Source organism: Triplophysa dalaica, chromosome 14, assembly GCF_015846415.1.
Source record: "Triplophysa dalaica isolate WHDGS20190420 chromosome 14, ASM1584641v1, whole genome shotgun sequence".
In the NCBI taxonomy this organism is placed as follows: Eukaryota; Metazoa; Chordata; class Actinopteri; order Cypriniformes; family Nemacheilidae; genus Triplophysa; species Triplophysa dalaica.
Window position 1 is genome coordinate 20,990,270 of NC_079555.1, and position 15,276 is coordinate 21,005,545.

A 15,276-nucleotide genomic window follows, 5' to 3' on the forward strand; every position below is an offset into this window, starting at 1 on the left:
AAAACAAATTGTATCACACTAAAACTGGCCTAGTTTATACTAACACTAAAAACAACTTTCTATCTTTAAAAACTTCAACCACTTGCAGGAGAAACGTTTTCGATTGGCTCTGTTTGTTTTGAGGTGATCTAAAACAATTGAACTGATCAGCAGTTGGTTACAGTCACCACTACCCTTCCTCTTTCTTTCTGTAAAGGAATAGCCAAACAGGAGCGAATTTGGCGTTTGTACCATTTGTCGTCCCATGTTGGGGCTATGCATCAAACGTCAATTCCTCGTTAGTATAGTGGACAGTATCTCCGCCTGTCACGCGGAAGACCGGGGTTCGATTCCCCGACGTGGAGGCTTGATTTGATTTCAGTTCCACCTCAAGTGGCAATTTCAAACAGCTCAAGATTACAACGGCCACCCTTGTTCGAACCCGTTTCTTGAGACCACCCCTTCCACTTTTTTGTCGGATACAACTCGAAAAAACATTTTGGATTGATGGTTTTCTTGATTTTCTTTAACCAACCTAAGTTGTAGGCAGGTTTGGACGAGCTGCGGTTTGGCATTTCCAGTACAAACGTCCGCCCTCTGCTATTGTTTACAAACGTATGCTGCTCTGCTGTAAGCAAAGCACCCAAAAATACGACAAACTCGCAAAGGTTTCCCTCCACGGAAATCTTTAGTAAAAGGCGAAACATTTATGCGTAGATGAAGGAAAACTCGAGCTATATCCACAAACAGTTGAACCAGAGGACTCAACACATAACACCATCATGTTTAAAGAGGGGGATCTCTAGTGAACGCTTCCCGGAACATCGCAATTAGGAAGAGCTTAAGAAAGCCAGCACAAGAGTGCAGTGCTTCACAGAAGCCTACGGTGGCGTTGTTTCGTGGGGTGGAGCCTGGCGTGCGACCTTGTTTTTTCCTTAAGATAGAGCCCTTCTTACTTTACACTGCACACTGAATGACATAGGCAGCGCAAATAATAACAAAGCCGCCCATTCAAATACACGAGAAACCTTGATTCCACGGTTGCAATTCGACAGGCTATGACTACACATTCAAAGCGTTAAAGAGACGCATTGCACAGCCCTCGCTCTATCTACTTCTCAGAATGCGTTGGCCGGGAATCGAACCCGGGTCAACTGCTTGGAAGGCAGCTATGCTCACTACTATACCACCAACGCACACAAATAGGAGCTGGCTTGATGGACTTCCACATCTACTGAACACAGTGCTGTGAGACCACACAAAGATATACAGGCGTGTGAAGGTACGATTTTACGCGATACCTCCAGTCTCCTGGTACGCATGACTCCGATGAGTCTACACACACCTTTTACGTCGGCTTTGTGATTAGAATCGTCCTGTCTGCAGCCTTAAATCTCAGCTTCCCACTACAATACACAGTCTGCCATTCCATCCAACAGTGAGGTCAGCTTTGTTTCTCCAGCCTGAAGATACGTGTGGTGTCACACTGGATGGTGGGCTGTCTGGGACTTACCAGCCAGCTGACAGCTTGCTGTGAAACGAGGCGTATAGGTAAATTGTTCTGCCTTGGCGATCGTGCTTGCTAAGGCAGCGCATATACTAAAATTGGATCGATACAGAGAAGATTAGCATGGCACCTGCGAAAGGATGACACGCAAATCCGTGAAGCGCTCCATATTTACATTTAGCAGACGCTTTTACCCAAAACGACTAACAAATGAGGTAAACAATGGAAGCAATCGGAACAACAAGATCACAACAAAGAGCTTCAGTGCAAAACAAATTGTATCACACTAAAACTGGCCTAGTTTATACTAACACTAAAAACAACATTCTATCTTTAAAAACTTCAACCACTTGCAGGAGAAACGTTTTCGATTGGCTCTGTTTGTTTTGAGGTGATCTAAAACAATTGAACTGATCAGCAGTTGGTTACAGTCACCACTACCCTTCCTCTTTCTTTCTGTAAAGGAATAGCCAAACAGGAGCGAATTTGGCGTTTGTACCAGTTGTCGTCCCATGTTGGGGCTATGCATCAAACGTCAATTCCTCGTTAGTATAGTGGACAGTATCTCCGCCTGTCACGCGGAAGACCGGGGTTCGATTCCCCGACGGGGAGGCTTGATGTGATTTCAGTTCCACCTCAAGTGGCAATTTCAAACAGCTCAAGATTACAACGGCCACCCTTGTTTGAACCCGTTTCTTGAGACCACCCCTTCCACTTTGTTGTCGGATACAACTCGAAAAAACATTTTGGATTGATGGTTTTCTTGATTTTCTTTAACCAACCTAAGTTGTAGGCAGGTTTGGACGAGCTGCGGCTTGGCATTTCCAGTACAAACGTCCGCCCTCTGCTATTGTTTACAAACGTATGCTGCTCTGCTGTAAGCAAAGCACCCAAAAATACGACAAACTCGCAAAGGTTTCCCTCCACGGAAATCTTTAGTAAAAGGCGAAACATTTATGCGTAGATGAAGGAAAACTCGAGCTATATCCACAAACAGTTGAACCAGAGGACTCAACACGTAACACCATCATGTTTAAAGAGGGGGATCTCTAGTGAACGCTTCCCGGAACATCGCAATTAGGAAGAGCTTAAGAAAGCCAGCACAAGAGTGCAGTGCTTCACAGAAGCCTACGGTGGCGTTGTTTCGTGGGGTGGAGCCTGGCGTGCGACCTTGTTTTTTCCTTAAGATAGAGCCCTTCTTACTTTACACTGCACACTGAATGACATAGGCAGCGCAAATAATAACAAAGCCGCCCATTCAAATACACGAGAATCCTTGATTCCACGGTTGCAATTCGACAGGCTATGACTACACATTCAAAGCGTTAAAGAGACGCATTGCACAGCCCTCGCTCTATCTACTTCTCAGAATGCGTTGGCCGGGAATCGAACCCGGGTCAACTGCTTGGAAGGCAGCTATGCTCACCACTATACCACCAACGCACACAAATAGGAGCTGGCTTGATGGACTGTGATGTCAGACAGCCAGGGGCAGCGGGGAGTGGCACGAGCCGGTCTGGAGGACAGAGGACAAAGGTTATCTAGACAGGATGTAAGTGTTGAGCATAAGGTGTCTGTGGCAGTGTCAGCATCTAGAGAAGCAAAGTTGGAGGGAAGAGAGGATGTCACTCTGGCAGAGAGTGTGCTAGGGGAGAGTGAGCGAAGGTTCCGTCTAAAGTGAACGGGTGGTGGTGTTAAGCAGAAGGCTTAACATATCCAAGAATGTCTTTTGAAGATTTTGCAAGCACTCCCTTCTTTCAGCGTGAGCTGGAGGCCTCAAAACAGAGAGGGGCAGAGAGGAAGATGGTGATTGAGGAGAGAAGCAAGAGTAAGACAGTAGTGGAGCATCCTACTGGTCGTCTATGCAATTCTGCCACCGGCCATTAAAACAAGGACCCGAACAGTCCTCATATTCACGCTGGTTTCCCTGGAGTGTCAGGCAAATAAATTTACTGTCCTGCTAAAGTGTTTTCCCTGTATCAGGCTCAGGGATTGAATGCAGAAATGTCATGGAGAGGCTTTCAGCAGTCTCCATTCTATGAGGCTGAGAAGCAAAGGTCGATAGAGGATAAGAAAGTATGACGTCACTCTTCTACATAACACAATCTCTGCATGTCATATCAGACTGCCAAAGACTCTTTAGTTTATGTATATATTTAAATCCATTGTTACACAAAAATTGACATTTTACACTTAATATTTATTTCCTTTATTTCAATTTGTTGATGTAAATAGTAAAGGCATTGCTTCTGCAAGGTTTTGTTTATGTACTGTATAAATCAACATATTGTTACAATTTTATATTGATATTTATACACTTAATATATATTTATTTCCATTATTTCAATTTGTTCATGTACATAGTAAAGGCATTGCTTGTGCAAGGTTCTGTGTGTGTTTGTATATAAATAAACATATAGTTACACTTGTAATATTTATTTAGTTCCTGTGTTCATGTATGTATGGAAGTGAACAGAGCATTGTAATGCTATTCCAAAAACACAAAACAGTTAAACATGTAATTCAGATACAAAAGCTGAGAACCCCTTCACTGCCCACCTAATGCAACTCCAAACTGAGAGATGTTTTTGTAATGATCCAAAATGAAAAGATAATGATCATTTTTTAATTACTTATCAAAATAAAAATGTAAAAAGTACTACAAATTTGGCACAGGAAGCCATGATCACCTATTATTCTATTCCAGCCCTTAACATTAAAAAGAAAAAACGAATTGTCTTTGTTCTTGTACACATTTCTTTATTAAAACATTTACAAATGTGTCCAAAATAAAGTGTTGAATGGATCTTTGCAAATAAAGATGAATGATGTTTCTAAAATAGGATCCGAATGTTCATTCATTCAATCAATAATTTCATTCATTCACATTCATCTATATATTCATGTAATAGTTTATTCAGAACACATTTCCTTTCCGTTTTGGACCTCATACACAAGTAGTTTTTACAAGATACCTTATATTGTTGTGCACAATGTTTGTTTTTTAATATATTGATTCAAAAATAGAGATAAATAAATAATCACAAGCCCATTTGATATTTGTTCCTCGGTTCCTATTGGCTAGTCAGCGTTCTACACCTACGTGCGACTGGCCTCCGCGTATGAGGTGAACGTGGTAACCACTACACTACAGAAACTCTGTCTTTGGCAAAAAACTGGCAAGTCACAAATTTTAAGGTGTTTCAGGGCAAGTTCTTTCAGCTTTGTCAATGGTGCTACTGGCCAGGGATGTCCTCGGATGTGAAGCTGTGGTGCCTGAAATGCGAGCGATGTCAGTTTGCCAAAGACGCCCAGCCAACTCTCTTATATGGGTCACCTTCTGGCATCGCGCCCCAATGAAGTGCTAGCAATTGATTTTACTCTGTTGGAGCCTGCCCAGATTGGTATGGAGAACGTGCTTCTTATGACTGACGTCTTCTAAAGTTGAGACCAACGGGCTTCCACGGTGGTGTAAGTTTTGGTGACTGAGTGGTTCTATAAATTTGGGGTACTCAGTCGTCTCCATTCAGATCAAGGATGCGAGGGCTCATTGGTACAGCAAAGACGATAAGCAAGTAGGTCGATTGCAGATTAAGATCACCTGCATCTCATTACAGTGATTGGTGAGGAGATAGTTTAAAGCAGTGGTTCTCAACTCTGGCCCGCGAGATCCATTTTCCTTCCGAGTTTAGCCCGAACTCTGATATAAAACACCTGAACAAGCTAATCAGCGTCTTTAGCAATAGACGCATTCAACTTAATGCGCTGCGCAAATCTATCAGTGTATGACATTTAAGTATCGCGAGAGCAATTCAAGTGCAGATTGTTCGGTAAGGATTTGAATCGCTCTCGCGGTACTTTAATGCGATATGCCAAACAATCTGTGCAGCCTTACATTAAGGTGAACGCGTCTGCTTCTGAAGTCACTGATTAGCCTCAACAGGTGTTTTATCAGAGTTGGGGCTAAACTCTACAGAAAAATGGATCTCGCGGGCCAGAGTTGAGAACCACTGGCTTAAAGGCTAACAGTATCGGAGGAGAAAGGGAGAGAGAGACGGACCGGGAGAGCTGGGAGCTGAACCACGCAACTCACGCCATCCTACGGCATATATGGCGTAGGATGGCAGCGCGTGAACATCGCGAGGCTCAGCGTCTCTCCAGTTTTAGCAATTATATAGTGTTTTTCTTGCTCATCTCGGGCCTGTTCGTTCAGAACAGTTGTGCATTCACATCGTACACCCGGCATGAGCTTTTGGATATTATGGAAGTTTTTTTGGAAGTTATATCAGCAACATTCAACTCGTTCCTGAGATCGCCAAAACACCCGATGCTACGCACCCCACACGGCCGGGCGGAAGTGCTCGCCGGCGGCGTCGAGATCGTAAACAAAGGTGGGGAAAACGCGGAGGGCTAAGAGCTAGGCTAAAGCTAACACCACAAGGCTCTCTTTACCCATCATTTTCCTTGCTAATGTACGATCATTAGTGAACAAAATGGATGAGATTCGACTTCGCATCATCAACAATAAAAGACTTTTGAACTGCAATGTCATAATCTTCACGGAAACATGGCTACACAGCGGCATACCGGAGAACGCTATTGAGTTAGCGGGCTACAACACACACCGGGCGGATAGAACGGCAGAGGAATCCGGTAAGAAAAGAGGAGGTGGACTGTGCATTTATGTCAATAAAGCTTGGTGCACGAACTCTGTTATTGTCGGGAGACACTGCTCGGCTAACCTTGAGTTTCTCATGGTTAAATGTAGACCGTTTTATCTGCCACGGGAATTCACTTCCACCATTGTAACGGCAGCTTATATTCCACCGGATGCTGATGCCAAGCTTGCTATGAAAGAACTTCTTGCAGCCATCAGTAAACAACAGACTGCTCACCCGGAGGCTGCATTTATTGTTGCGGGAGATTTTAATCACTCAAACTTAAAGGCAGTGCTCCCTAAATTTCACCAGCATGTTTCCTGCCACACAAGAGGAAACAAAACTTTGGATCATGTCTATACAAACATGGCTGAAGCTTACACCGCGACCCCCCTCCCCCACCTGGGTCAATCTGATCACCTTTCTTTGTTCCTCACCCCCAAGTATTCACCTCTCATTAATCGTGTGAAGCCATCAGTGAAGACCATCAAGGTGTGGCCTGCGGGGGCAGACTTAACACTCCAGGAAAGGTTTCTACACACAGACTGGAGTATGTTTGCTTCTCAGGCCACCAGTGGCTCTCACACGGACATAGACACCTACACCTCCTCTGTATTGGACTACATCAATACCACCATTGATAGTGTCACAGATTAAAAGCAGATCACCATATACCCGAATCAGAAGCCATGGATGAACAAGGAAGTGCGCCTCCTGTTGAAAGCACGCAACACCGCCTTCAGATCAGGTGATGCACAGGCCTATAGTACTTCCAGGGCAAATCTGAAGAGGGGCATCAAAAAGGCCAAGTACTGCTACAAGTTGAAGTTAGAGGAGCATTTTACCAATTCTGACCCTCGACGCATGTGGCAGGGCATCCAGGCCATTAGTGACTACAAACCCAACCACTCCATCCCCATAGCCACAGATGCTGCCTTTCTGAACAAGCTTAATGACTTTTATGCACGCTTTGAGAGAGACAATAATGAACCCGCCACCAGGCTCACACCTTCTATTGACCTCCCAATCTTCACACTAAACTCCACAGATGTTTACACTGCACTAAGCCGGATAAACGCACGCAAGGCTGCTGGTCCTGATGGCATCCCTGGTCGCGTACTCAGGGCATGTGCGGAGCAGCTCGCTGGGGTCTTCACGGATATCTTCAACATGTCCCTCGCCCAAGCAGTGGTTCCAGCTTGTTTCAAATCCACCTCCATTGTGCCCAATCCAAAAAATTCCAGCCCGACATGCCTGAATGACTACCGCCCTGTAGCACTCACACCCATTGTTATGAAGTGCTTTGAGCGGCTGGTCCTGTCACAACTAAAAGACTCTTTACCATCCACACTGGACCCATACCAATTTGCCTACCGTAGCAACAGGAGCACAGATGATGCGGTGTCCATGGCGCTGCACTCCGTGCTCACACATCTGGATAATAAGGACACTTATGCACGCATGCTGTTTGTAGACTTCAGCTCTGCATTCAATACCGTCATCCCTTCCAAGCTAATCATCAAACTTGGAAACCTAGGCATTAAAAATTCAACCTGCAACTGGATTATGGACTTCCTGACGAACAGGCCTCAGCTTGTTAGGTTAGGCCACATCTGCTCCACCACCATCACCCTCAACACTGGTGTACCACAGGGCTGCGTACTGAGCCCCTTTCTCTACTCCCTTTTCACACTCGACTGCAGACCTGTGAATGGATCTAACTCCTTCATCAAGTTCGCAGACGATACAACAGTGATTGGTCTCATCAGCAACAACGATGAGACTGCTTACAGGGAGGAAGTACGGCACCTGGCCACATGGTGCTCAAACAACAACCTGCTTCTTAACACCTCCAAGACAAAGGAGATCATAGTGGACTTCAGGAAGGCGAAAGGAGGCACACACGACCCCATCCACATTCTGTTGAACGTGTTTCCAGTTTTAAGTTCCTGGGGACCCATATTTCGGAGGATCTGTCCTGGACCACCAACACCTCATGCCTGGTCAAGAAAGCTCACCAGCATCTCTTCTTTCTGAGGACACTGAAGAAGAACCAACTGTCTTCTACTATCCTGGTGAACTTCTATCGCTGCACGATAGAGAGCATCCTGACCAACTGTGTTGACCAACAAGTTAACTTTAACTTTTCGTTTTTTCTTTTTAATGTTAAGGGCTGGAATAGAATAATAGGTGATCATGGCTTCCTGTGCCAAATTTGTAGTACTTTTTACATTTTTATTTTGATAAGTAATTAAAAAATGATCATTATCTTTTCATTTTGGATCATTACAAAAACATCTCTCAGTTTGGAGTTGCATTAGGTGGGCAGTGAAGGGGTTCTCAGCTTTTGTATCTGAATTCACAGTCTGGTACGGGAACTGTTCTGTTGCTGAGCGCAAGGCACTGCAGCGGGTGGTGAAAACAGCCAAGCGCATCACAGGGACTACACTCTCTTCCATTGAGGACATCCAAAAGAAACGCTGTCTGCGTCGAGCTCGCAGCATTCTCAAGGACTCCTCTCACCCCGCACTGTTTACTCTCCTGCCTTCCGGCAGGCGCTTCAGGTGCCTCCGGACAAGAACCAGCAGACTAGGAAACAGCTTTTTTCCCAGAGCTGTTTCATTATTGAACTCTGCTCCACACTGATTCCACTACCCCTCATAACTTTAACTTTAATGCTGCTATTACATTGTTTACATTGCACTACAGGGCTGCCATGCATGACTGAACTGTACACACCAGTACTTCATGTTATCTGCTCTATCGGACTGTTTACACACACAGCATCATTTGCACTCTATACTGTTCACTTGCATAATATTACACTGAATGCTCATTTGCACTAATGGACTACTCTCATAACTAGATTACCTCATCTAGTGCACTGTAACTTTCATAACTGCATTACCTCATCTACTGCACTGTAACTTCAATAACTGCACCAACTTCTCTACTGCACTGTAACGTATCTATTGCATTACTGCATCTATTGCATAACTAACTGCATCTACTCATCTATTGCACTATAACTTCAATAACTGCATTAACTCATCTACTGCACTGTGACCTTAATAACCGCATTAACGCATCTACTGCACTGTAACTTCAATAACTGCATTAACTCATCTACTGCACTGTAACCTCAATAACTGCACTAACTCATCTACTGCACTGTAAATGTATAACTGCATCTACTCATGTATTGCACTATAACTTCAATAACTCATGTACTGCACTGTACCTTTAATAACCGCATCAACTCATCTACTGCACTGTTACTTTAAAAGCTAATGTCTGTAACTAATGCACACTCAAATCACTTGCACTATTGTATAGTCTATATTGTTATCTGTTCATAACCACCTGTACATTAATGTTCACAGTATATATCCTTCTGTATATATTGTCCTTAGTACATACCGACTGTCACATTCTCATAGTACATGCCCATTGTATAGTATTTTCCTAATATTGTATTCTGTATTTATTAACACTGTATATCCTGCACTTGCTAATTGCACTTCTGGTTAGACCTAAACTACATTTCGTTACACTGTACTTGTATATGTGTAATGACAATAAAGTTGAATCTAATCTAATCTAATCAGAGAGCAAGAGTTATTCGTACGGACGGTGCCGAAGGGAGCTGTTTATTTGTTTTGTTTGCATTAGAGCGCATTGGCGCAACGTCTTGTTGTGAGATAACCAGAATAAAAAGGAATTCTTGTCTTCCAGTACACGCCGACCCGCCTCCTTTCTTCCCGGGTTTCGGCACCAATGTAATCTGGTTCGTAAGAACGTGGAAGAAAGGAGGCGGGGTCGGCTTGGACTGGGAGACAAGAATTCCTTTTCATTCTCCTCCAGCTGGAGGAGATGCCACCTCTGGATGATAGCGAGGAAGAGTTTGATGATTGCCTGGTTGTGGTGACCGGGCCTGCTGTAGCCGAATGAAGGCTAGGCCAGTGTCTCTTGACTCGGAGGTGGTGGCTCCTGCGCCGATTCTGTGGCCGGGGTTGAGGACTCCAGTGGATGGAGCCCCTAGTATCTAGGCTCAGGAAAGAAACCTGGAGGTGAAAAGGACTTCACGTGTCACAGCCGGCCAACATCCCAACATGCATCGGTTGCCTAGGACAGTGCAGGGGGGAGTAGAGTGGGCTGTGAAATCTCAGATGATTGTGCCCAACAAAACTCTGTTTAGATCATGGAGGTAATATTTGCGGGTTGGCTGTCAATCGTCGGGACGAAGATTTAACGGGTGGGGCAGATTGTAGTGGAATATGTTTTAACGGTAGGCCCGACTAGGTGGTGTGAACTCTTTGTTCCAGGTTGAGCCTGGGAGTGACCGGCTGGTTTCCTATGTTTGTGATTATAGCACAACACATACGGCAGTTTAGAGGCATAGCTATTCTGAGTCACTCTGGTCATGAATGCTGGTACCCGTGGGAATTGTGTAGTGTGGGTCTTTGCTGTCATGTTTCCAGCCACCCAGGGGGAGTGCAGAGTGGGATTTTCGTATGAAACTGCTATCTCCGTATGTTGGCTATATGCAGTCGGAGAGATACAGCCCTTTGTTATAACCCCCAGAGTGGTCTTTCCGGGTAGGTAAGGACAGATCCGTACTACGCTGCTGTTTTGCCTTACTTATTTTGTTTTATTCAGTTTGTTTGTTTGTTTTGTTTTATTTTTTGTTTCAAAGTGACTACAAGGGCACAAATATGCGTTTCGTGGATCATTCGGCCTGAGTGAAGGACATTCGCCCCAGGTTTATCGCATAGTTCTGGTATTTCCGGATAGGAATCAAGCAACTTATGTTTTGTATTCTTCTGTTCTATGAAAGGTTTGTAGCAGATAATATACTTTATGATGTGGACTATCTAAGGAGTTGAATGCCTGGCATTGGCCTCTTATTCACTCTTTGGGCGTGAATTGATTTGCTGTCACGATCACCTGTGAGTGCCGTATTTGGGTTGGTTAGAGTGGGGTGCTGTTGAGCGGGTGACTTAGGCTTTCCTGTGCGACTAATCTTAATCCATTTCAAGAATATATCTAAACTACGTCAATTACTGTCAACATCGGATGCAGAGAAGTTTATTCATGCATTCATGATGTCAAGACTAGATTATTCTAATGCACTATTAGGTGGCTGTCCTGTGAGCTTATTACAAAAACTCCAACTGGTTCAAAATGCAGCAGCTCGAGTTTGTACATGAACAAAAAAGTATGAGAATATGACATTTACAGTCATTCATTTGGCAGACACTTTTATCCATATCGCTAAACCGTATTGTTAGTTTACAAGGCCATGCTACTAGGAGGATTAAAGTTGGAGTTAGCAAAGGAGAGCAACATTTTTTCTATACATACAGTCAGACAGTTATTGGTTAGTCAAATAAATGCGGAACAGGTTATTTTGATCCTTTTTTTTGGAGGTTGTGAAGGATGCTGCAGTTCGTGTGGAGGCTAGTAGTTCATTCCACCCCGGGGGAACCGAATGAGTAAAGGTTTTTGCAAGCTATTTCGTGCCTCGCTGTGATGGAACAAACAGGCATAGCTCATTTTCAAACCAAAGATGACGGGAGGGGATGTAGACCTGGAGCACTGAGTTAAGGTAAATGGGCAAATTTGCCATTATCTTGATGCGAGCGGCAACTGGCATCCAGTGAAGTAAAATCAGGGGTCTTGCATGGGTTCTTTAAGGCTGACTGAAAACTAGACATGCAGCTGCATTCTAGATCATTTTTAAGGGCTAGACTGCATTGGTTGGAAGGCCGGTCATTTGAGAATGGCAGTAGTCCAGTCTTGATATGACCAGAGCTTGGACTAGCAGCTGAGAGGCATGCTCCGACAGGAACGGCCTGATTTTCCTAATGTTGAAGAGCACATACCTGCAAGTTCAAGTGGTTGCTGCGATGTGGGAGGTGAATTTCAGCTGGTCGTCGAGCATCATCCTTAGGTTCCTCGCAGATTTGGTGGCTGTTGTAGTTGAGGAGCCGAGCTGAATGGTAAGGTGGTGTTCAATCGATTGGTGCGCAGGTATAATCAGGAGTTCTGTCTTGGAAAGGTTGAGGTTTATAAGCCCTGTTCTGTCAACCTTGCACTGGTTACCTATTAAGCATCGCATTAACCTTAACTTAAATCTTGCTTATTTCCAACAAAGCCCCACATGGTTTAGATCCTCAGTACCGGATAAGCTTATCTAGTTTTACAATCCTTCACGTGCAGTACACTCTCACACGTCCGGTCAGTTGGTGATACCTAGAATTTCAAAATCAAGTGCCGTTGGTAGATCCTTCTTTCTAGTGCCAAAACTTTGGAACAGTCTACCCTGTAGTGTCTGGGAGGCAGAAACACTCTGTCAGTTTAACTGCAGACTAAAGACAGTGATGGTTGTAGCGAAAGACTGATGGGGCAATACGCTGATATTTGATGACGATTAAACAGACAGTTATAATTTTTTGTAGCCTTACATTTTTACTTCTCCTTCAGTTTAATGAAATTATTTTATTGTAAGCTAAAGCTGCATGCTGCAGATAAAGCATACTATTAAATCATTTTGAAACAACACGTCCCGTGTCACTATCTTATTGCAGATTTTCTTTCATCTTTTTCAAGTTCTGGGATTTTCAACTTTTCAGCTAGATTCCTTTTCGTGCGGATGTAGAGAAAGTACACAGTCTTTATCTTCATTGCATTGTTCTGTGGGAACAGAAAAAAGGATTTGATGGGGTACTGTTGTCAGGAGGGGGTTTGGGAAGAACCCAGATGCAGGCAGCGGTACGGGGTAACAAAGCTTTTAATAAATATAACAAAACAAAAACCAACACTGGGGAAACAAGGAACAAACTTATAATAAAACAGAAACAAAAGACTTCCCACGAGGGGGCAAAACAAAGTAAACAGGATATCTAAAAAACTACTTACAAACACACAAAGACACGAGGTGGTAAACAATATAGTTCCAGATACAGGTAAGGGATCCAAAGGAAAGAACTAGCACACAGGGCAAGGTAAAACAAGGCAAGGCAGCAAACACGATCACAAGGACAAAGTAAGCTACGAAATACAGAGCATCTCCCTCCGCACGAAACCTAAGGCTAAGCCATGGCTCTGCCCCAAGACCAAGAATAGACATGACAAGATGACGGAACCATGACAACTATTGGCATTTTGTTGACTCAATATTCCCTTCAGTGTCCTGCAGACAATCATATTTGAAAATACACAATGTTAGCACCACACGCAATTAGCTGAATTGGGTGAACCCGACTCAAATACGTCAGATCACATGATCTTCAATTTACTATTATGAAACCGAATTAAGCGTGACCAATGAGTTTGGTTCATTCAAGTTATAACAAACACAACTCTTATCAGAAGGGTTTAATTAGTATCATGGGAAGAGTTTGACCAAATTGTTACCTTCTACTTGCCGGTCTTACAATAATATCAAACAAAAACAAGATTATTGACATTTAAAGACTCAAACAAACATAGCCCCATGCTTAACAGTTCTTCAATTGAAGCGTTGGATGCTGCTCCCAGTAACTTAATCCACAGGCAAGGAAAAAGAAGAAGAAAATATAATCAAAGTACTTTTCAGTAGGTCGTCTCAGTCCTTTTCTGATAAGACATGGAAAGCAGGTAACAAAAATCTAGATGAAGGCAAAATTAGATCCAATGTCTCCAAAAGATAAAAAGTATAATCCACTCAGAGATGCGCCATTTGATCAAGAGATGATGCTAACGAAAACATGCCACCTCAACAAACAAGAAACCCTCACCCAAAATGGCCGCCTTACCCCTCCTATGGGCAGGCCTGATATAATAAAAGTCCTTGGCAGCCCACAAAAGTCTTGATACTTTTTTCTTACCCATAATAAGTTACTATCCTGCAGGCTTTGCTGGGACAGTGTCACAGAGTCAGGTGTTGGCTTTAATCACTGATTAAACTTACTTGTCCAACTCATTTACTTTTCTTAGGGGCCTTTTATGGAACAGCCCTCTGGTCTGCCAACTTTTGAATTCTGCCTGGAAAATTTTCGACAAGGGAGCGTGGGGATGGGTTTCTGGAGGGGGATGATGGCATGTGTCAATAATTCCCAACCCTGGTCCTTCGGCCCCCCTTCCATAATGTTGGTCATAAACCTGATTCAACTCATCAGACCCACTCCGAATGTTGGTCACCCTAATTAGCACACTAACCATCCGATGATTTCAATCATGTGTTCCATATAGGGAGACATCTTATACATTCTGGGAGGGGTACCGAGGACCAGGGTTGGGAACCACTGGCGCATGGGAATGGGGGAAAATTACCTTGCATTAGAAATTTATTGTGATTGTCAAAACATTTGCCAATTTTATTTAAGGGGAACTGTCCCTCTAAATGTTGACTAGACCGAATTAATTTATTCATTACAATTTGTTGTCAAATAATGCATTATATGCAAATTAGATTTTGTTTTAATAGGCTAAACGCAACCATTAAACACTTTCAAAGACATACAGATTGTTTAGTGAAGGTCTAGAGATGATGAATGTTTTAAAAAAGTGAATTTACTTGGTAAGCATAATTAAATTTGTTCACAATGTGCACACATTTGTTCCTAATCTTACAAAATGCTGAAAACAGCTGTATAGCTGTTTTGTCACTGATCACAGATACATGAATCACATACTTATTAATTACGTAAACATATTTTGTAGTTTGCATCTCTGGACAATACTGTCGATCAATATTGCTATTGTTGTCAAAGTTGTATTGTATTATAACAGTTGTCAAATATTTAAAAAAAAATCACGTCCATCTGATTGACTTAAATGTGTTTGAGTGGACAGTTTGCATTGTGCCAATCTGGGATGCCCTGCTTCTGGGTTTGGATTTCTTAAAAGCTGCTGATTTCACCATACATGCCTCTGGTAAAGTTTTCATGGGCTCTGAACTCATGCCAGCCTACATATCGGAAAGCAAGGGGCCAGACTACGCTATTTCAAGAGTGATGTTGGAGAGTGACTTCACTGTGCCTCCAGAGTGTGAATGTGTAGTTTGGGGAGTGGTGGACGACCCAAACCCAGAACTCCCTGCAGTTCTAGAGCCTGTTAGCTTGGTTGACGGATTCTCTTCAGGCAGCG

At 43.4% G+C, this 15,276-nt stretch overlaps 7 non-coding genes across 7 annotated transcripts; 3 read left to right on the forward strand and 4 right to left on the reverse strand.

Moving 5' to 3' along the window:
• The first annotated feature begins 272 nt into the window (after positions 1-272).
• On the forward strand, positions 273-344 carry trnad-guc (transfer RNA aspartic acid (anticodon GUC)). The gene has a single exon. It is a non-coding gene; the product is annotated as a tRNA-Asp (tRNA).
• Positions 345-600: 256 nt separating this feature from the next.
• On the reverse strand, positions 601-715 carry LOC130436095 (U5 spliceosomal RNA). The gene has a single exon (XR_008908935.1). It is a non-coding gene; the product is annotated as a U5 spliceosomal RNA (small nuclear RNA).
• Positions 716-1,103: 388 nt separating this feature from the next.
• trnag-ucc (transfer RNA glycine (anticodon UCC)) lies at positions 1,104-1,175 on the reverse strand. Its single transcript has one exon. It is a non-coding gene; the product is annotated as a tRNA-Gly (tRNA).
• A 379-nt stretch (positions 1,176-1,554) lies between these two features.
• Positions 1,555-1,661, forward strand: LOC130436192 (U6 spliceosomal RNA). The gene has a single exon (XR_008909026.1). It is a non-coding gene; the product is annotated as a U6 spliceosomal RNA (small nuclear RNA).
• Positions 1,662-2,026: 365 nt separating this feature from the next.
• trnad-guc (transfer RNA aspartic acid (anticodon GUC)) lies at positions 2,027-2,098 on the forward strand. The gene has a single exon. It is a non-coding gene; the product is annotated as a tRNA-Asp (tRNA).
• A 256-nt stretch (positions 2,099-2,354) lies between these two features.
• Positions 2,355-2,469, reverse strand: LOC130436096 (U5 spliceosomal RNA). Its single transcript, XR_008908936.1, has one exon. It is a non-coding gene; the product is annotated as a U5 spliceosomal RNA (small nuclear RNA).
• A 388-nt stretch (positions 2,470-2,857) lies between these two features.
• Positions 2,858-2,929, reverse strand: trnag-ucc (transfer RNA glycine (anticodon UCC)). Its single transcript has one exon. It is a non-coding gene; the product is annotated as a tRNA-Gly (tRNA).
• Positions 2,930-15,276: the final 12,347 nt, after the last annotated feature.